The 21,223-nt window shown below is 53.3% G+C and overlaps 1 long non-coding RNA gene across 1 annotated transcript in view; it reads right to left on the bottom strand.

Moving 5' to 3' along the window:
- Positions 1-3,470: 3,470 nt before the first annotated feature.
- The window catches only part of LOC146007312 (uncharacterized), a 96,438-nt gene continuing 78,685 nt past the window's right edge, over positions 3,471-21,223 (bottom strand). Inside the window, exons 2-3 of the long non-coding RNA XR_014444328.1 lie at positions 4,425-4,532; positions 3,471-3,770 (exon numbers count right to left, since the gene is read on the bottom strand). This is a non-coding gene — a long non-coding RNA (uncharacterized LOC146007312). The remainder of the gene's footprint in view (positions 3,771-4,424; positions 4,533-21,223) is intronic.

The raw sequence follows: 21,223 nt of genomic DNA, 5'->3' as shown, positions 1-21,223 counted from the left end.
CGGAGCTGACGTCACATGACTTCCCCTCATACACCTGGCCACGCCTGCATATTACCTGACACTCCCAGATAACAGCCGCTCACCATGTAATGATTCCCCAGTGTGTGCAGTGTGTGCGTAGCCCAGGACTTGCTCAGCGGCTGTGATAGAATCAGGCTGATCAGGGGCGGAGCTGACGTCACATGACTTCCCCTCATACACCTGGCCACGCCTGCATATTACCTGACACTCCCAGATAACAGCCGCTCACCATGTAATGATTCCCCAGTGTGTGCAGTGTGTGCGTAGCCCAGGACTTACTCAGCGGCTGTGATAGAATCAGGCTGATCGGGGGCGGAGCTGACATCACATGACTTCCCCTCATACACCTGGCCATGCCTGTATTATCCCTGACACTCCCAGATAACAGCCGCTCACCATGTAATGATTCCCCAGTGTGTGCAGTGTGTGCGTAGCCCAGGACTTACTCTGCGGCTGTGATAGAATCAGACTGATCGGGGGCGGAGCTGACCTCACATGACTTCCCCTCACATACCTGGCCACACCTACGTATGCTGTCGGACTTACTATCAGGGCCGTGCCTAGAGGCGGACAAGCCATGCAGCAGCCCGGGGCGCCGCACAGCTTGTCCGCCTCTGTTAACAGCCGCCCGGCAGCTCCCCCCAACACCGCCGCCTCCCTTTCTCCCCCTCTCCCCAGCTGCCAGCTGATTTCCCAGGGGAGCACATGGCGCATCTCTCCTTCCCCTCGCTCACTGGGCTGTCAGCCAATCAGAGGATCTCGCGGGCCGGCTGCCAATCAGGAGCCAGCCCGTGAGGTATGAATGGCTGACGGCTCAGGTACACAGTGAAGGGGAAGGAGAGACGCGCGATGTGCTCCCCTTCCCAGGAAAGCAGCAGCACCAACACCAGCAACACCAGCGATGGCAGCGTCGGGGGGACTGGAGGGGGAGACCCAGGGCCACAGTGAGTTGTGCTGCTTCTAGCACTGTGGGGGCATATGTGTGTCACTGTGGGGGCATATGTGTGGCACTGGGGGGGGGGCATGTCTGGCACTGTGGGGGCATATGTGTGGCACTGTGGGGGCATATGTTTGGCACTGTGGGGGCATATATGTGGCACTGTGGGGGCATATATGTGGCACTGTAGGGGCATATGTGTGGCACTGTGAAGGCATATGTGTGGCACTGTGAAGGCATATGTGTGGCACTGTGGGGGCATATGTTTGGCACTGTGGGGGCATATATGTGGCACTGTAGGGGCATATGTGTGGCACTGTGAAGGCATATGTGTGGCACTGTGAAGGCATATGTGTGGCACTGTGGGGGCATATGTGTGTAAATGGCATCAGTTGTACAGCAGCGGCGCGTGTGGCATAATGTGTAATAGGCATTACGGTGTGGGGAGTATTGTGTAATTGCCATCACAGTGTGGGGTGTAATGGGCATCACAGTGTGGAGTCTTATGGGCACCATGGTGTGGGACATAATGTGTAATTGTCATCAAGGTGTGCAACATAATGTGTAATTGTCATCATGGTGTGCGGCGTAATATGTAATTGTCATCACAGTGTGCGACGTAATGTGTCTTTGTCATCACCGTGTGCGGCGTCATGTGTAATTGGCATCACGGATAAATAGCGTATAATGATTCAAGTAGCCTGTCATTGTTTGGCCTTGATCTGTGAGGTGTACTAGGTAACTGTGTGGGCCTTTATATTTTTATGTCACTATGTGGCCTTCAGCCCGCCAACTTAAGTGTGGGAGGACAATGACAATTCCTGCGGTAACCAATGTCTGGACATGCAGGTTGCAAAGGCGAGATGTAAGGTAATTGTTTTCCTGCTAGACCACGCCCTTATATTAAGCCACACCCCTTTACAAATAAACCACGCCCCCTATTTCTGGGGGGGGGGGGGGTATTTCTTTGCCCTGGGAGATAAATTGTCTAGAAACGGCCCTGCTTACTATGCTGCAGAATGCAGAGCATTAAAGATACGGCCTGCCGCAGCTAATGCCATCTGATGGCGTATTTTCCATTGTAGCTAATGGCCTACAGATCATAAAAAGTAATCAGCAGAGGGATCCTCCAGAAGTCTGCGGAATATGTTTGCACTATATAAGAAACTGTTTACAAATAAATAAATAATAGGCCTTCATTCAGAGATCCGCTGTGATCTCCGAAAATCGCAACGGTCGATTTCCCGAGTTCTGCGCATGTGCACATATGCCAGTGTGCGTGAGTGCTCAATCTGCAGTCTCCCTGCGACCACAGTTTAAGTGGCAATGGCGATGACGATTAATTGTTAACGGATGGCGAACGAGTGTTTTGTGGGAGCGATACAGATAATGCAGGTGTGTCAGGACCGCTATGGGGGAAGGTGATGTAACACCAAGCCGCAAACATGGTTGGCCTGCGTCTGGCTTCACAGCTAGGCTGCGCAGCCAAGGGGCAGCTGGTAATGTACTCAGTACTGGGGCAGTATGGATGGTGTAATGGTTAGCATTACTGCCTCACAGCATTGAGGTCATGGGTTTGATTCCCACCATGGCCCTAACTGTGCGGAGTTTGTATATTCTCCCCGTGCTTGCGTGGGTTTCCTATGGGTACTCCTGTTTTCCTCCCACAATCCAAAAATATACTGGTAGGTTAATTGGCTCCCAACAAATTAACCCTAGAATGTCTGTGTGTGCGTGTACATGTGGTAGGGAATATAGATTGTAAGCTCCACTGGGGCAGAGACTGATGTGAATGTTCAAATATTCTCTGTAAAGCACTGCGGAATATGTGTGTGCTATATAGGAAACTATAAATAAATAATACGGTACTTGTGTAATATCTGGGCGCCCGATTTTTTTCATTGCATGCAGTATAGTGGCATACAATTCATGCGATTTTTCATTGTAAAGACCCGATGGGTGATTTCATACCCCCACTATCCAACTACGCATGGAGTGGATTTTAAATAGTGTAGTAGTGGCATGAGATGAAAAAATCGGGCACCCATATAATACACAAGTAATAATACTTTAGCGATGTGCCCGCAAACTTTTGTGGGCATATAGCATGATGGGACCCAGTATACGGGTAAGCCTTGGCCCTTTGCTGGGTGCCGCTGTCCCCCCCCCCCCCCCCCCACAGCCTGCCTATTTTTGCAACGATTAGCAAAAGACCACCCTGTCTGAATTAGGCCCATTCAGTACTTTGCTGTGTAAAGATTAATAATGTATCAGAGTATTGATGTTTTAGGAGGCACGGGAAGAGTTAACCTGCACCCACCAGCTGGTGACAAAGGCATTACACATTATCAGCGAGGTGGGTGACTGGCGCTGACTAACAGGGCGTGTGGCTGAGGCAAATTAATCATATATAAAATATTTAAGATACTGAGGAGTAAAGACAGGTTTGATGTAAAGAAGATGTATCAAATAAATGGACAAAATAACGTATCGGAGGATCTCCAACATGCTGTTATGGCAATACTTTTATTTTTATCCTCATTTATATTTGCAGGCACATAACCTGGGCTGCTTCGGAGAGCGGGTAAAGCCAACGTTTATTTATACCATATAACCGTGGGGAACTCGGCAGCTGTAACTGCCCCCAGCTGTGTTCTGTATCCTGTTCCGCGAGGCATCACGGGTACAGCAGGGACACCAATGCGGAGAGTGTCATAACAGAATTGCACCAGGATGGCATAACAGTTGGATGCGTGCCATCCTGCCCAGCAACCTGCTGGGTGGCACACTGTTTATTACAGATGAATAGTCACTGAAATATAATATACATAAAATTACTTTAGCCATTGTCATAACTATAAAGGGCGAGGTATTTATGGGGCCCAGAGGCTCTGGGGGCCTGTGTACAGGATATAAAGTTGCAGACCGGTTTCTCAAAGTTGGGTCTGATCCATTGCCCAGTCTGAATTGTGTGACATTACATTTTCATTGAGAGGAGTGTAGTAAGAGTAAGGAGGCACACTGCAATGTGGCACTGTGTGAACAGAAGGCACTTGAGTGTAATGTGGCACAATATGAACTGGAAATGAAATGGAGGCCCTATAGTGTGGTGTAATATGAACTGGGGCACTGTAAAATTGCATTTGGAAGTTAGTGCATTGGCATCACATATAATATGCTGAGTTAGAAGACAATACATATCACTGCGGTCAAAGGGCCCCCTAAGACAGGAGGCACTGACACCCTGGGCCCCCAAGTAATCTGACTCTGGTCCATATATGGAAAGAGACGCGCCTTTTGGCTGGAGCATGACACGCCACCCTTTAACAGGGCGTTGGGCAAAATTATAATACCAACTATAATCTCCCTGAAAATAGTTTTCAAAAGAAGGTGGTTTTCAATATGGCCTCCTAATTGCACATTGGCCTAAGGTATAAATACCGAGAGGCTTCCAAAGAGAGGTCACCTTTGAAAAAGCTGGGTGTCCCCCACCGAAACGCGTCAGGCAACAGCAACCCCCACCTTCTTCTCCCCAGTGTGGTTGTGGAATAGAGATAATCCTTCACACGGACACCTGGACCAGGACACAAAAAGTGGACATTGTTACAAACTGGGGCTCTACAAGTATCACAACTAAGGACAGTGCATCGATCTCACGGGGACCACTTAGATTACAGCACGTAGCAGTGGCAGCTATCCCGGATATGTGAGTTCACTAACTGTCCCCCCCAAAAAAACATTTGCCCATTTGGAGTCCAATAGGAACAGGATCCACGTAAAGAAGGACTAGTGGGGTGCTTCTCCCACACCGTCCCCATTCATTTAAAGGGGAGTTGATTTAGGCTTGCACCTTATACACGCTAATCAAAGCTGAAATGATGTGTATCATGTATTGTACAGATTTATTTTATAATTGTTCATTTTAATGTACTTACCTAAATGTATTTTTATTAAATTGGTTGCAATATTTGTGTGATTTCCTTCCTCAAAAGCACATATGAGGGACATGGTTCATTAATTGGAGGGCCACAAACTCAGGTGCGGACATTTACGGCCAAATAACAGTGAAAAATTCACAATGACCTGTTCCAAGTTGACCTGGACATTGTCAGCTTATCCAAACCCCCAACCACACCAAGATCATTCAAGGGGGGACGTTACACTGCACGGATGGTGAGGGGTACTGAGGACATGTGACCTGGGGAATGTCAGGGCTTTTCCCTGCACTGAGGGGTTAATTGTCAGAGCTGTGAGAGGTGGGTGAGGCCTGGAGAGTCTGTGTGGTTGCGCCAGTTGCTGACGTTTCCTGCAGGAAGAGCCATAGGACAGCATGTGCCAATTTGCACCCCAGGCAGGAAATCACCCATTGTATCGGCTGAGCGGCACATATGCTGGCTGTAGGCAGATGTCTCAGCATGCTGACTGTAATTAAATCACCGACTAACGAAGCGTTAGGGAAATGCCTGAGATCCTCACAGGCCCGGGGGCTCCGTGTGCTAGGTGTGTGCACAGGCTGATCACCCATTGCCAGCATTCATACTATTGTGTCACATGACCCTCACACTGCATAACATTCCGCAGCAGGCAGTGCGGAGTACAGGACGTGGGGGGGGGGCGCTCCGTGTGCTAGGTGTGTGCACAGGCTGATCCCCCATTGTCATCATTCATACTATTGTGTCACATGACCCTCACACTGCATAACATTCCGCAGCGGGCAGTGCGGAGTACAGGACGTGGGGGGGGGGGGGGGGCTCCGTGTGCTAGGTGTGTGCACAGGCTGATCCCCCATTGTCATCATTCATACTATTGTGTCACATGACCCTCACACAACATAACATTCCGCAGCGGGCAGTGCGGAGTACAGGACGTGGGGGGGCGCTCCGTGTGCTAGGTGTGTGCACAGGCTGATCCCCCATTGTCATCATTCATACTATTGTGTCACATGACCCTCACACTGCATAACATTCCGCAGCGGGCAGTGCGGAGTACAGGACGTGGGGGGGGCTCCGTGTGCTAGGTGTGTGCACAGGCTGATCCCCCATTGTCATCATTCATACTATTGTGTCACATGACCCTCACACTGCATAACATTCTGCAGTGGGCAGTGCGGAGTACAGGACGTGGGGGGGGGTGCTCCGTGTGCTAGGTGTGTGCACAGGCTGATCCCCCATTGTCATCATTCATACTATTGTGTCACATGACCCTCACACAACATAACATTCCGCAGCGGGCAGTGCGGAGTACAGGACGTGGGGGGGGGGGGGTGCGCTCCGTGTGCTAGGTGTGTGCACAGGCTGATCCCCCATAGTCATCATTCATACTATTGTGTCACATGACCATCACACTGCATAACATTCCGCAGCGGGCAGTGCGGAGTACAGGACGTGGGGGGGGGGGGGGGGCTCCGTGTGCTAGGTGTGTGCACAGGCTGATCCCCCATTGTCAGCATTCATACTGTTGTGTCACATGACCCTCACACAACATAACATTCCGCAGCGGGCAGTGCGGAGTACAGGACGTGGGGGGGGGGGGGGGGGGTGCGCTCCGTGTGCTAGGTGTGTGTACAGGCTGATCCCCCATTGTCATCATTCATACTATTGTGTCACATGACCCTCACACAACATAACATTCCGCAGCGGGCAGTGCGGAGTACAGGACGTGGGGGGGGGGGGGGTGCGCTCCGTGTGCTAGGTGTGTGTACAGGCTGATCCCCCATTGTCATCATTCATACTATTGTGTCACATGACCCTCACACAACATAACATTCCGCAGCGGGCAGTGCGGAGTACAGGACGTGGGGGGGCGCTCCGTGTGCTGGGTGTGTGCACAGGCTGATCCCCCATTGTCATCATTCATACTATTGTGTCACATGACCCTCACACAACATAACATTCCGCAGCGGGCAGTGCGGAGTACAGGACGTGGGGGGGCGCTCCGTGTGCTGGGTGTGTGCACAGGCTGATCCCCCATTGTCATCATTCATACTATTGTGTCACATGACCCTCACACAACATAACATTCCGCAGCGGGCAGTGCGGAGTACAGGACGTGGGGGGGGGGGGGTGCGCTCCGTGTGCTAGGTGTGTGTACAGGCTGATCCCCCATTGTCATCATTCATACTATTGTGTCACATGACCCTCACACAACATAACATTCCGCAGCGGGCAGTGCGGAGTACAGGACGTGGGGGGGGGGGGGGTGCGCTCCGTGTGCTAGGTGTGTGTACAGGCTGATCCCCCATTGTCATCATTCATACTATTGTGTCACATGACCCTCACACAACATAACATTCCGCAGCGGGCAGTGCGGAGTACAGGACGTGGGGGGGCGCTCCGTGTGCTGGGTGTGTGCACAGACTGATTCCCCATTGTCATCATTCATACTATTGTGTCACATGACCCTCACACAACATAACATTCCGCAGCGGGCAGTGCGGAGTACAGGACGTGGGGGGGCGCTCCGTGTGCTGGGTGTGTGCACAGGCTGATCCCCCATTGTCATCATTCATACTATTGTGTCACATGACCCTCACACAACATAACATTCCGCAGCGGGCAGTGCGGAGTACAGGACGTGGGGGGGTGCTCCGTGTGCTAGGTGTGTGCACAGGCTGATCCCCCATTGTCATCATTCATACTATTGTGTCACATGACCCTCACACTGCATAACATTCCGCAGCGGGCAGTGTGGCGTACAGGACGTGGGGGGGCGCTCCGTGTGCTGGGTGTGTGCACAGGCTGATCCCCCATTGTCATCATACATACTATTGTGTCACATGACCCTCACACAACATAACATTCCGCAGCGGGCAGTGTGGAGTACAGGACGTATGGGGATCGCTTACTGAGTGTGTATAGTGGCATTTATAGCAGATATATACATATGTGTATACATATATATATATACCTTTATTATTATCGTTACTATCACTATTATTATTATGCTTTATTTATGTGGCGCCAAAGGCTACCGCAGCGCCTAACACAGGGGCCAAATTCGTCCCCATCCCAGATGGTCAGTGTTTGCGCGTGCCTTTTACAGTGACAGACATTTGAGACCCCCAAAAATGTGAAAAACTCATGTTGACCTGTTGACTGTCAACCTTGCCATTGTCAACCTAATGCTTGTGTCGGCTTTCCACATGTGTCGACATTAGCCATGTCGACCTATTTCATGTGTCAACCTAAGACGTGTCAACTTTTAGTGGTCGACCCAATGACCCACAGAAACCCTGAATCCTGGGGGGGGCAGCACCACTAGCACCCCCATAGCTATGCCCCGGCATAAACTCCTCCTCACTATAGTTGGCCTGTCAAGGTTCAGGTTGGCTTGTCAGAATTGCGCACACACCTGTCACCTGTGCCGGTACATATGCGTCCGGCATATACAGAGTGGCGCATTACGCAGGCTGGCGTAGGTCGCATTCTGCCTCTGTACTTATTATTATGTGTGTCTGCCCGAGTCGGAGGTTCTTGGCTCAGACCGGTTCCTGAGTCTGGTTTGTGGTCAGCTGACCGAAGTGGTTTCCAGTCTTCCTCTTCTACTTTCACATTCATGTCTGCGACCTGGGTCACCCAGAACATGTGTCACAGACAAGCCGCACTTGTCATCAGAAAATCCCCAAATTAATTGTATTTACTATTGAGCTTTACCTCTGTAGTGATGGCCTATGGGGGTCGTATGTTTTGAAAGTACAATAAAAAAGAGATCTATAAAAATGTTTAATCACCCTGACAGAGACACTACTCACTGACAGCAGCACATCACTGCCTCACTGACAGCAGCACATCCCCACCTCACTGACAGCAACACATCCCTCCCTCACTGGCAGCAGCACATCACCTCCTCACTGACAGCAGCACATCCTGCCTCACTGACAGCAGCACATCACCGCCTCACTGACAGCAGCACATCCCCACCTCATTTACAGCAACACAGCCCTCCCTCATTGACAGCAGCACATCACCGCCTCACTGACAGCAGCACATCACCTCCTCACTGACAGCAGCACATCACCGCCTCACTGACAGCAGCACATCCTGCCTCACTGATTGCAGCACATCCCCACCTCACTAACAGCAACGCATCCCTGCCTCACTGACAGCAACACATCCCTCCCTCACTGACAGCAGCACATCACCGCCTCACTGACAGCAGCACATCACCGCCTCACTGACAGCAACACATCCTGCCTCACTGACAGCAACACATCCTGCCTCACTGACTGCAGCACATCCCCACATCACTAACAGAGTACATCCCCACCTCACTGACAGCAGCGCATCACTGCCTCACTGACAGTAACATATCCCCACCTCATTAACAGCAACGCATCCCTGCCTCACTGACAGCAACACATCCCTCCCTCACTGACAGCAGCACATCACTGCCTCACTGACAGCAGCACATCACCGCCTCACTGACAGCAACACATCCCTCCCTCACTGACAGCAACACATCCCTCCCTCACTTACCGCCTCACTGACAGCAGCACATCACCGCCTCACTGACTGCAGCACATCACTACCTCACTGACAGCAGCACATCCTGCCTCACTGACTGCAGCACATCCCCACTTCACTAACAGAGTACATCCCCACCTCACTGACAGCAGCACATCACTGCCTCACTGACATTAACATATCCCCACCTCACTGACAGCAATGCATCCCCACCTCAATGACAGCAACGCATCCCCGCCTCACTGACAGCAGCACATCCCCGCCTCACTGACAGCAACACATCCCTCCCTCACTGATAGCAGCACATCCCCATCTTACAAACAGAGCACATCTTCACCTCACTGACAGCAGCACATCCCCTCCACACTGACAGCATCACATCCCTGCCTCACTGACAGCTGCACATCCCTGCCTCACTGACAGCAGCACATCCCCGCCTCACTGACAGTGGCACATCTCCACCTTACTAACAGCGGTACATCCCCACCTCACTGACAGCAGCAGATCCCCACCTCACTGATAGCAACACATCCCCGCCTCACTGACAGCAGCACATCCCTGCCTCATGGACAGCAGCACATCCCGACCTCACTGACAGCAGCACATCCCTGCCTCACTGACAGCAGCACATCCCCGCCTCACTGACAGTGGCACATCTCCACCTTACTAACAGCGGTACATCCCCACCTCACTGGTGGCAGCACATCCCCACCTCACTGACAGCAGCACATCCCCACCTCACTGACAGCAGAACATCCCCGCCTCACTGACAGCAGCACATCCCCGCCTCACGGACAGCAGCACATCCCTGCCTCACGGACAGCAGCACATCTCCTCCTCCCTGACAGAAGCAAATCCCCACCTCACTGACAGCAGCACATCCCCACCTCACTGATAGCAACACATCCCCGCCTCACTGACAGCAGCACATCCCTGCCTCATGGACAGCAGCACATCCCGACCTCACTGACAGCAGCACATCCCCACCTCACGGACAGCAGCACATCACTGCCTCACTGACAGTAGCACATCCCCGCCTCACTGACAGCAGCACATCCCCACCTCACTGACAGTGGCACATCTCCACCTCACTGACAGCAGCACATCACTACCTCACTGACAGCAGCACATCCCCGCCTCACTGCCAACAGGACATCACTGCCTCACTGACAGCAGCACATCCCCACCTCACTGACAGCAGCACATCACTGCCTCACTGACAGCAGCACATCACTACCTCACTGACAGCAGCACATCCCCACCTCACTGACAGCAGCACATCACTGCCTCACTGACAGCAGCACATCCCCACCTTACTGACAACACACAACCCTCTCTCCACCTCTCTTTCTCTCCCTCTCCCCTCTTTCTCTCTGTCTCTCTCTCCACCCTATCTCTCTTTCACCTCTCTCTCCCTCCCCCTCTCTCTCCCCCTCTTTATCTCCCCCCTCTCTCTCTCTCTCTCTCTCTCTCTCTCTCTCTCCCTCTCTCTCTCCACTCTCAATTTCGCTATATCTTCTCTCTCCCCTTTCTTTTCTCTCACTCCCCATCTCTCTCTCTCTCAGTATATATAATTACTATTTGTGTATTATAACCCAGAACTAAGCCCAGCGTCTCCTGCTCTCAGCGTCTGACACTCTACTCCCCTTTGTGTACCCCATTTGTTTAGCATCTCGCCTGTAACTTTGGCAGCCACATAACCTATGTGTACAACAGGGGCCGCTTCCTCCAGGATGTGTATTTGCACAATTGATGTCTCCGTGTGAGATGTGACACCACGTGCAGCTAAGTGACATCTCGGCTGAATCAGTTATTTCTGAGCCACCAGTGAATGGAAAATCTCCGCAGCAGACGGCTGCGGCCTCAGCCTGTGACGGCGAGAGGCAGAAATTGCTGTCATTATGTTGCGCAATGTGTGTGTGTCAGCGCCTGTGACGATTATCAGCATCTCTGCGCTGGTAAATCTGTCCGCACGGACACCTAAAACACAATGGAGATGTAGAAAGATGACGCACACATCACCGCTTACGCGAGGAGGCGACGCGCCAAAATCATTCCCTTTAAATATTGGCACGTGCTCGCCCACAATTCACCAATTGGTGCAACTCCAACGTATAAAGCTGGGTACACACTGGGCAACATTTTAAATGATTTTGCAGATTCCAAAGTTTCGGTGTGGCAAAATGTAAATATCCCGTGCGTTGTCAGCGACATCCTCAGCCGCCTTGTTTTGGGGCGATGGAGGATATCTGCTCCTGGCGCACCAGATGGGAGGGTGAAATGCTGCCGTGGCCGCTCCAACAGTCGGGCAGAGAGAGCGGTACCCTGCCCGGCTGTATAGTCAAAATGTCAAAGCAGGTCTGTCCGCCGCTATTTTCAAGTCTCCCGGTGGAGTGGGCCAATAGGAGCTCGCGGTCCAGCAGCCACCAATGCTGCTCCTGCTTGGCTGCTGGACCGCGGGTACCTACTGGCTCACAGTCCAGCGGGAGACTTGAAAATAGCGGCGGACAGACCTGCTTTATATTACACTCCTGCGCCCCCGGCCATGGCTCACACAGCTGATAATGTGAGCCATGGCCGGGCAGCGCAGGAGTCAGGACACAAACTGTGAACTGTGAACTTTTGGCGCCCGGAGCTCGTGCTCTGCCCCAGCAGGGCCATCTTGACAGCATTGTAGGACTTGGACAAAGAAATGCTCTGGGGGACTTACCCACCCATTCACAGGTCTCTTCACCTCCTTACATACAGTGACTAGCTGTCAGCACTCTGATTGGGGTATAGCTCAGACCATCCACCAATCAGCATGCTGACAGCAATTCACTGTCTGGCTGCAGCCTGGAAGGCAGATAGAGAATGCTGTATTCTGATTGGTGAACAGCTCCAACTATCCACCAATCAGTATGCTGACAGCCGCTCACTATCTGGCTATAGGATGGGAGGCAGGTAGCGAATGCTGCCTGGCCCCTCTAATTGGGTGACCCCCACCCGCCCCTGTTCGGAGGACCCTAGAGTCATGGGACCCTAGGCAGCTGCCCAGTATGTCCATACACTAAGCTGGACTTGCATGCCAGGAATGTTGGGGCAGTGAGTCAGGAACATGCCGTTATTTTATGTATTCTCCCACTGTTACTGACTACACTACAGCTGCAGGTTCCTGTACTATGCAATAGTCACTGCTGACAACCAGCGTCCCAGCTTTCAAGCTCTGAGTTTATTTATAAAAGCCTGTGATGTACGCGGAGCCCCGTGTACACTGCCAGCCTGTGATGTATACACATGAAGTGATACGCTGTGTAATAGCTCCCACGGGGCCCCGTGTACACTGCCGGCCTGTGATGTATACACATGAGGTGATACGCTGTGTAATAGCTCCCGCGGGGCCCTGTGTACACTGCCGGCCTGTGATGTATACACATGAGGTGATACACTGTGTAATAGCTCCCACGGGGCCCCGTGTACACTGCCGGCCTGTGATGTACGCGGAGCCCCGAGTACACTGCAGGCCTGTGATGTATACACATGAAGTGATACGCTGTGTAATAGCTCCCACGGGGCCCCGTGTACACTGCCGGCCTGTGATGTATACACATGAGGTGATACGCTGTGTAATAGCTCCCGCGGGGCCCCGTGTACACTGCCGGCCTGTGATGTATACACATGAGGTGATACTCTCCCGCGGAGCCCCGTGTACACTGCCGGCCTGTGATGTATACACATGAGGTGATACTCTCCCGCGGAGCCCCGTGTACACTGCCGGCCTGTGATGTATACACATGAGGTGATACTCTCCCGCTGAGCCCCGTGTACACTGCCGGCCTGTGATGTATACACATGAGGTGATACTCTCCCGCGGAGCCCCGTGTACACTGCCGGCCTGTGATGTATACACATGAAGGGATATTCTGTGCAATAGCTCCCGCGGAGCCCCGGTAACACTGCCGGCCTGTGATGTATACACATGAGGTGATACTCTGTGTAATAGCTCCCGCGGGGCCCCGTGTACACTGCCGGCCTGTGATGTATACACATGAGGTGATACTCTGTGTAATAGCTCCCGCGGGGCCCCGTGTACACTGCCGGCCTGTGATGTATACACATGAGGTGATACTCTGTGTAATAGCTCACGCGGGGCCCTGTGTACACTGCCAGCCTGTGATATATACACATTAGGTGATACGCTGTGTAATAGCTCCCGCGGAGCCCCATGTACACTGTCGGCCTGTTATGTATACACATGAGGTGATACTCTGTGTAATAGCTCCCGCGGAGCCCGTGTACACTGCCGGCCTGTGATGTATACACATGAGGTGATACTCTCCCGCGGAGCCCCGTGTACATTGCCGGCCTGTGATGTATACACATGAGGTGATACTCTGTGTAATAGCTCACGCGGAGCCCCGTGTACACTGCCAGCCTGTGATGTATACACATGAGGTGATACTCTGTGTAATAGCTCCCGCGGGGCCCCGTGTACACTGCTGGCCTGTGATGTATACACATGAGGTGATACGTGTGTAATAGCTCCCGCGGAGCCCCGTGTACACTGCCGGCCTGTGATGTATACACATGAGGTGATACTCTGTGTAATAGCTCCCGCGGTGCCCCGTGTACACTGCCGGCCTGTGATGTATACACATGAGGTGATACTCTGTGTAATAGCTCACGCGGGGCCCCGTGTACACTGCCAGCCTGTGATGTATACACATGAGGTGATACGCTGTGTAATAGCTCCCGCGGAGCCCCATGTACACTGTCGGCCTGTGATGTATACACATGAGGTGATACTCTGTGTAATAGCTCCCGCGGAGCCCGTGTACACTGCCGGCCTGTGATGTATACACATGAGGTGATACTCTCCCGCGGAGCCCCGTGTACATTGCCGGCCTGTGATGTATACACATGAGGTGATACTCTGTGTAATAGCTCACGCGGAGCCCCGTGTACACTGCCAGCCTGTGATGTATACACATGAGGTGATACTCTCCCGCGGAGCCCCGTGTACACTGCCGGCCTGTGATGTATACACATGAGGTGATACTCTGTGTAATAGCTCCCGCGGGGCCCCGTGTACACTGCTGGCCTGTGATGTATACACATGAGGTGATGATACGTGTGTAATAGCTCCCGCGGAGCCCCGTGTACACTGCCGGCCTGTGATGTATACACATCAGGTGATACTCTGTGTAATAGCTCCCGCGGGGCCCCGTGTACACTGCCGGCCTGTGATGTATACACATGAGGTGATACTCTGTGTAATAGCTCCCGCGGAGCCCCGTGTACACTGCCAGCCTGTGATGTATACACATGAGGTGATACATGTGTAATAGCTCCTGCGGAGCCCCGTGTACACTGCCGGCCTGTGATGTATACACATGAGGTGATACTCTGTGTAATAGCTCACGCGGAGCCCCGTGTACACTGCCGGCCTGTGATGTATACACATGAGGTGATACTCTGTGTAATAGCTCACGCGGGGCCCCGTGTACACTGTCGGCCTGTGATGTATACACATGAGGTGATACTCTGTGTAATAGCTCCCGCGGAGCCCCGTGTACACTGCCGGCCTGTGAGGTATACCCATGAGGTGGTACTCTGTGTAATAGCTTCCACGGAGCCCTGTGTACACTGCCGGCCTGTGATGTATACACATGAGGTGATACGCTGTGTAATAGCTCCCGCGGAGCCCCGTGTACACTGCCGGCCTGTGATGTATACACATGAGGTGATACTCTGTGTAATAGCTCACGCGGAGCCCCGTGTACACTGCCGGCCTGTGATGTATACACATGAGGTGATACGCTGTGTAATAGCTCCAGCGGGGCCCCGTGTACACTGCCGGCCTGTGATGTACACACATGAGGTGATACTCTGTGTAATAGCTCACGCGGGGCCCCGTGTACACCGTCGGCCTGTGATGTATACACATGAGGTGATACTCTGTGTAATAGCTCCCGCGGAGCCCCGTGTACACTGCCGGCCTGTGAGGTATACCCATGAGGTGATACTCTGTGTAATAGCTTCCACGGAGCCCTGTGTACACTGCCGGCCTGTGATGTATACACATGAGGTGATACGCTGTGTAATAGCTCCCGCAGAGCCCTGTGTACACTGCCGGACTGTGATGTATACACATGAGGTGATACGCTGTGTAATAGCTCCCGCGGAGCCCCGTGTACACTGCCGGCCTGTGATGTATACACATGAGGTGATACTCTCCCGCGGAGCCCCATGTACACTGCCGGCCTGTGATGTATACACATGAGGTGATACTCTCCCGCGGAGCCCCGTGTACACTGCCTGTACATACACAGCTGGTAATTGTGTTATTGAATTGCTGACAAGTCCTGGTCTGATTGTGTTGCCAGCAGCGTGGGATGGGACACTTGCCATTATCATTGGCAGCTTCTAATTTATTAGGCGCCACCAGGGCTCTGTAGCGCCATACAGAGGAACAAGGTGACTGTAAGCTCTGTGGGTTAGAGGCTACAGGACTGAGTATGAGTCACAAACAAAGTGACAGTAACAGAGGGCCCGATTCAGCCTCGATCAGAGGGCCGCACTCTCTCTGAATCATGTTCACTCTCTCATTGCATCCTGTGCATTCTCTCTGCATCATGTGCTCTCTTTTCACCATATGTGCTCTCTCCCTCTCTCTCTGCATCCTGTGTGTGCTCTCTCTGCATCCTGTGTGTGCTCTCTCTGCATCCTGTGTGTGCTCTCTCTGTATCCTGTGTACCCTCTCTCTGTATCCTGTGTGTGCTCTCTCTGTATCCTGTGTGTGCTCTCTTTGTATACCGTGTACCACCCTCTCTCTGTATCCTGTGTACCCTCTCTCTGCATCCTGTGTGTGCTCTCTCTGCATCCTGTGTGTGCTCTCTCTGTATCCTGTGTGTGCTCTCTCTGTATACCGTGTACCCTCTATCTGTATCCTGTGTGTGCTCTCTCTGTATACCGTGTACCACCCTCTCTCTGTATACCGTGTACCCTCTCTCTGTGGCCCTTATTCTGATCGGATCGGTACGGCCCGCGTGCGGCCGTACCGCCGATGTTTTTACTCTGCACATGCGCAGAGGTCAATCTGCGCATGTGCAGCCCCCTTCGCCGCAGACGGATTTCGTCCGCCGCAAAGGGGGCGTATAGGGGCGTGAGAGGCATCATGCCCTCATTTCCCTATGTGTACGCCCCGCGTTTCATGGGCGTTCCCATGCAAACGCGGGGCGTACGCATGGTAATGAGGCCATGACGCAACTCATGGGGGCGGAAAGCTGACGTCGCCGGATGTCAGCTTTCAGCCCCCATACAAGCTACCACACGGACGATTGTCCGTGTGGTCTCAGCTTGCGGGAGCTGCCGCGGCGTGCGGACCTGCCTTCGATGGTCGACGACCATCGAATGCAGGGGGCAGCTCCCACCATGGTGGAGGCGTAGCCTCCACCATTTTTATGCGGTTCGCCAGCCGTCCGTGTACGGACAGCCGTGGCGAACCGTAGGGTGGGCGGGGATTCGTCTGGTGCGGTCGGAGCCGCATATGCGGCTCGACCGCACCAACCAGAATAAGGGCCTGTATCCTGTGTGTGCTCTCTCTGTATCCTGTGTACCCTCTCTCTGTATCCTGTGTGTGCTCTCTCTGTATCCTATGTGTGCTCTCTCTGTATACCGTGTACCACCCTCTCTCTGTATACCGTGTACCCTCTCTCTGTATCCTGCTCTCTCTCCGCATCCTGTGCCCTTTATCTCTCTGGTTGCATCCTGTGTGCTCTCTTTGCACTACTGTGTGCTTTCTCTCATTTCATCCTGTGTGCTCTCTCTCACATGCATCCTGCACTCTCCCTGCATCCTGTGCGCTCTAGTCTCTCTGACCTACTATGTGCTTTCTCTCCTTTCATCCTGCGTTCTCTATCTCTCTCTGCATCCAGTGTGCTCTCTCTTACATTGCATCCTGTACGCTCTCCCACATTGCATTCTGCACTCTCTCTCTCTGCATCCTCCACTCTCTGTATGTCTCTGCATCCTGTGCTCTCAGCATCCTCCACTCTGTCTGTCTCTGCATCCTCCACTCTCTGTCTCTGTCTGTCTCTGCATCCTGTGATCTCTCACAGCATATCTCCAATCACTTGCTATTGATTATGGAAAGCGAGCACTCAGTCCGCACTTGCCCCCAGGAGACAGTCCCTGAGTCATAGAAACCTACTGACGTACAATCCCATTCTGTGACACTCCGGATGCTGCCGGCTCACTTAACCCTCTCCCTGCCTCCCACCCGCACACACGTCCTGCATCCAATCCTCTCTGTACACGGGAGGGACGTGTGGTCTCTGTACACGGAAGGGACGTACGGTGTAAGGGCCGGTGTTACACAGTGCGTGTAGTCTCTGTACACGGAAGGCACGTACGGCGTAAGGGCCGGTGTTACACAGTGCGTGTGGTCTCTACACGGGAGGCACATATGGTGTAATGGCCGGTGTTACACAGTGCGTGTGGTCTCTGTACACGGGAGGCACGTACGGCGTAAGGGCCAGTGTTACACAGTGTGTGTGGTCTCTACACGGGAGGGACGTACGGTGTAAGGGCCGTTGTTACACAGTGCGTGTGGTCTCTACACGGGAGGCACGTACGGTGTAAGGTCTGGTGTTACACAGTGCGTGTGGTCTCTGTACACGGGAGGCACGTACGGCGTAAGGGCCGGTGTTACACAGTGCGTGTGGTCTCTACACGGGAGGCACGTACGGTGTAAGGTCTGGTGTTACACAGTGCGTGTGGTCTCTGTACACGGGAGGCACGTACGGCGTAAGGGCCGGTGTTACACAGTGCGTGTGGTCTCTGTACACGGGAGGCACGTATGGCGTAAGGGCCGTTGTTACACAGTGCGTGTAGTCTCTGTACACGGGAGGCACGTACGGCGTAAGGGCCGGTGTTACACAGTGCGTGTGGTCTCTACACGGGAGGCACATACGGCGTAAGGGCCGATGTTACACAGTGCGTGTGGTCTCTACACGGGAGGCACATACGGCGTAAGGGCCGGTGTTACACAGTGCGTGTGGTCTCTGCACACGGGAGGCACGTACAGCGTAAGGGCCGGTGTTACACAGTGCGTGTAGTCTCTGCACATGGGAGGCACGTACGGCGTAAAGGCCGGTGTTACACAGTGCGTGTGGTCTCTACACGGGAGGCACGTACAGCGTAAGGGCCGGTGTTACACAGTGCGTGTAGTCTCTGCACATGGGAGGCACGTATGGAGTAAGGGCCGGTGTTACACAGTGCGTGTAGTCTCTGTACACGGGAGGCACGTACAGCGTAAGGGCCGGTGTTACACAGTGCGTGTGGTCTCTACACGGGAGGCACATATGGTGTAATGGCCGTTGTTACACAGTGCGTGTGGTCTCTGTACATGGGAGGCACGTACAGCGTAAGGGCCGGTGTTACACAGTGCGTGTGGTCTCTGCACATGGGAGGCACGTACGGCGTAAGGGGCGGTGTTACATGGTGCGTGTGGTCTCTGTACACGGGAGGCACGTACGGCGTAAGGGCCGGTGTTACACAGTGCGTGTGGTCTCTGTACACGGGAGGCACTCACGGCGTAAGGGCCAGTGTTACACAGTGCGTGTGGTCTCTGTACACGGGAGGCACGTACGGCGTAAGGGCCGGTGTTACACAGTGTGTGTGGTGTCTGTACATGGGAGGCATGTACAGCGTAAGGGCCGGTGTTACACAGTGCGTGTGGTCTCTGCACACGGGAGGCACATACGGCGTGAGGGCCGGTGTTACACAGTGCGTGTAATCTCTGTACATGGGAGGCACGTACGGCGTAAGGGCTGGTGTTACACAGTGCGTGTGGTCTCTGTACATGGGAGGCACGTATGGTGCAAGGGTCGGTGTTACACAGTGCGTGTGGTCTCTGTACATGGGAGGCACATATGGTATAAGGGCCGGTGTTACACAGTGCGTGTAGTCTCTGTACACGGGAGGCACATATGGTGTAAGGGCCGGTGTTACACAGTGCGTGTGGTTTATACACGGGAGGCACATATGGTGTAAGGGCCGGTGTTACACAGTGCGTGTAGTCTCTGTACACGGGAGGCACATATGGTGTAAGGGCCGGTGTTACACAGTGCGTGTGGTTTAAACACGGGAGGCACATATGGTGTAAGGGCCAGTGTTACACAGTGCGTGTGGTTTATACACGGGAGGCACATATGGTGTAAGGGCCGGTGTTACACAGTGCGTGTAGTCTCTGTACACAGGAGGCACATATGGTGTAAGGGCTGGTGTTACACAGTGCGTGTGGTCTCTACACGGGAGGCACATATGGTGTAAGGGCCGGTGTTACACAGTGCGTGTGGTCTCTGTACACGGGAGGCACATATGGTGTAAGGGCTGGTGTTACACAGTGCGTGTGGTCTCTACACGGGAGGCACATATGGTGTAAGGGCCGGTGTTACACAGTGCATGTGGTCTCTGTACACGGGAGGGACGTATGGTGTAAGGGCCGGTGTTACACAGTGCGTGTGGTCTCTGTACACGGGAGGGACGTACAGTGTAAGGACCGGTGTTACACAGTGCGTGTAGTCTGCACACGGGAGGCATGTATGGCATAAGCGCTGGCATGCACACATCGTCTATTCAAGGGTGACAGTGGGGGACACGGGAGGCACATATGGTATAAGGGCCGGTGTTACACAGTGCGTGTAGTCTCTGTACACGGGAGGCACATATGGTGTAAGGGCCGGTGTTACACAGTGCGTGTGGTTTATACACGGGAGGCACATATGGTGTAAGGGCCGGTGTTACACAGTGCGTGTAGTCTCTGTACACGGGAGGCACATATGGTGTAAGGGCCGGTGTTACACAGTGCGTGTGGTTTAAACACGGGAGGCACATATGGTGTAAGGGCCAGTGTTACACAGTGCGTGTGGTTTATACACGGGAGGCACATATGGTGTAAGGGCCGGTGTTACACAGTGCGTGTAGTCTCTGTACACAGGAGGCACATATGGTGTAAGGGCTGGTGTTACACAGTGCGTGTGGTCTCTACACGGGAGGCACATATGGTGTAAGGGCCGGTGTTACACAGTGCGTGTGGTCTCTGTACACGGGAGGCACATATGGTGTAAGGGCTGGTGTTACACAGTGCGTGTGGTCTCTACACGGGAGGCACGTATGGTGCAAGGGTCGGTGTTACACAGTGCGTGTGGTCTCTGTACACGGGAGGCACATATGGTGTAAGGGCTGGTGTTACACAGTGCGTGTGGTCTCTACACGGGAGGCACATATGGTGTAAGGGCCGGTGTTACACAGTGCGTGTGGTCTCTGTACACGGGAGGCACATATGGTGTAAGGGCTGGTGTTACACAGTGCGTGTGGTCTCTACACGGGAGGCACATATGGTGTAAGGGCCGGTGTTACACAGTGCGTGTGGTCTCTGTACACGGGAGGGACGTATGGTGTAAGGGCCGGTGTTACACAGTGCGTGTGGTCTCTGTACACGGGAGGGACGTACAGTGTAAGGACCGGTGTTACACAGTGCGTGTAGTCTGCACACGGGAGGCATGTATGGCATAAGCGCTGGCATGCACACATCGTCTATTCAAGGGTGACAGTGGGGGACTCCCAACTTCTCCCCCCCCCCCCCCCCCCCGCCGCAGGACAATGCCGGCCCCAGCAAGCTGAACAGTTGGGAGGTATGATACCATGTAATGCGCTTTACATGTTATGTAATGCAGTATAGTTACAGGAGTTTATTGATGATCATACGCTGTTCTGTGACGCCATATGCTGCCTGCGATATCCTGTTCTGCTTTAGACA

The sequence above is a fragment of the Crinia signifera genome, chromosome 6 (assembly GCF_055691185.1).
Source record: "Crinia signifera chromosome 6, ASM5569118v1, whole genome shotgun sequence".
In the NCBI taxonomy this organism is placed as follows: Eukaryota; Metazoa; Chordata; class Amphibia; order Anura; family Myobatrachidae; genus Crinia; species Crinia signifera.
The sequence above is the reverse complement of the archived record's forward strand: the minus strand, read 5'-3'. Positions and strand labels throughout refer to the sequence as shown.